Raw genomic sequence first — 1923 nt, forward strand, 5'->3', positions numbered from 1 at the left:
ACCATAAAGAATCGAGGGCCTTACGAGCCAAGGCTGCTAGGTTTGCATTAGATGACGATAATCACGAAGAACATCTAGCATGTACAACTATCCAAATATAATTTTTTTTTTTACAAACTTACTCTTAGAAAACATTCAAAAGCTGCCAATTAATGCTCTTGAAGAATTTCTAGAATAATTTTAATATTTTATTTTCATTTGCTTTTAAATTTCTTTTGTAAAATAAATTAGTCCTTAGATAAGAACTTTGATATACAGAGCCAATAATATGTAAATAAGTTCTGGGGTGATATGCACATTTTTATATCTTTTACAACATGATCAATCCAATTTACATGATTTCGGCGTAGGTCTTAGAAGCAACAAGTTATTTCAGTAATTTGTTTTTATTTCAGTAATGTGTTTACTCTCGTAAAAAGGGACTTTAATGTACTAATATATTGTTTCTTCTCATTTTACTTATACTAGTTTTAGGGTACGCGCTTTGCGCGTGTAACCCGTACCAATAAATATAAACTTTTAAAATTATATAAATATTAAATGTATAATTGACACGCAATTATTAAGTGTCATTTTAAAAGTACCTCTAGAACTTGATGTTGAGTTAGTGGTTATAATAATTGTAAATATTGAGATAATTTATATCTAATTATAGAGTTTTTAGAATGTGTATTTGTATTTTAATACATAATATTTTGTAGAATGCCAAAACCAAAATTATATAGCTTGAGTTTTATACCTTTTTGTTGATATGAAATCCTTTACTGTTTTAATATAATTACCTTTTTTATCCTACACCTAAAACTAAATGGAGCTGAAAGTGACGACGATTTCATTTACAAAAAAAAAAAAAGATCCTAAATCTAAAAACAATATAAAGTGGCCGAAACTTCCCTAATATAAATTGAAAATACTTGAAATTTGGTACTCGTAAAATTTAAATGGAGTTGAAAATAAGGACTTCTAAAGGAATTGAAAAATCAAAGTTCTAAAAGGTAAAAAAAATAATTAAATGACTAATCCTAAATATTAGGGAATTAATTCAAATAACTATTTCTAAATATTTGAAAAATAATATTTGAAAAATAACTAAATGACTATTTTATCCAGTATGAACTATATTTTTAAAGGGTAAAAAAAACGAACGACATTTCGCTAAAGACCTTCGTGCTTTTAATATAGCATAGATATTTGCAGTTAATTCTTTAATTTCAATAAGACGAGATATTAGTTAGATGCTAAATAAGATGTTGGAATTGTTATTCTTGATGATTTTATGGTGTGTATAATATGATATGATATCCCACTTTTCAAAAAAGGGAAGAATGCTTTATTGAATTAAGACAAGTAAGATATTCGGAGACACTGCGGCATATTCCATAGTCAAATAGTATGACAAATTAAACATTAATTAATGAAATCCGAAAAAGAACAAGACATCGCTAATACTTAAAAAATTGGCAATGTTGAGAGTGGGATTTGAACCCACGCCCTTTCGGACCAGAACCTTAATCTGGCGCCTTAGACCAACTCGGCCATCTCAACATTCTTGCCTATGATAGTTCTTTAATCTTATCTTAACATAATTCCAACAGATACCGCATTATCTGCATCACCAATTCTATGCGTATAATGTGTTCCATAACCTTTCATTTAGTTTCGGAGTTAGAAGCTACTACATATAGATAACGTCCGATTTCAATATCCTCTTTCGCAAGAATACTTGGATAGACATAGTTTAGATTGATGTTATTGACAAAACTAAGAAGAGGATGGGTAAGATGTAAGACCATAATGTAAAGATATTCTGGCTATGCGAAATATTCCTAGCTTAACTAATCTAAGTGATATGCTACTACTATCAGACAGTGGAAACAAATAATAACTTCGGTACTGTTTGACTCAAAAGATTTCGAACTCTTT

The 1923-nt window shown here is 28.8% G+C and overlaps 1 non-coding gene across 1 annotated transcript; it reads right to left on the reverse strand.

The window, feature by feature from the left end:
• Positions 1-1464: 1464 nt before the first annotated feature.
• TRNAL-AAG (transfer RNA leucine (anticodon AAG)) lies at positions 1465-1545 on the reverse strand. The gene has a single exon. It is a non-coding gene; the product is annotated as a tRNA-Leu (tRNA).
• Positions 1546-1923: the final 378 nt, after the last annotated feature.

Source organism: Nicotiana sylvestris, chromosome 11 (genome assembly GCF_000393655.2).
Source record: "Nicotiana sylvestris chromosome 11, ASM39365v2, whole genome shotgun sequence".
Lineage (NCBI taxonomy): Eukaryota > Viridiplantae > Streptophyta > Magnoliopsida > Solanales > Solanaceae > Nicotiana > Nicotiana sylvestris.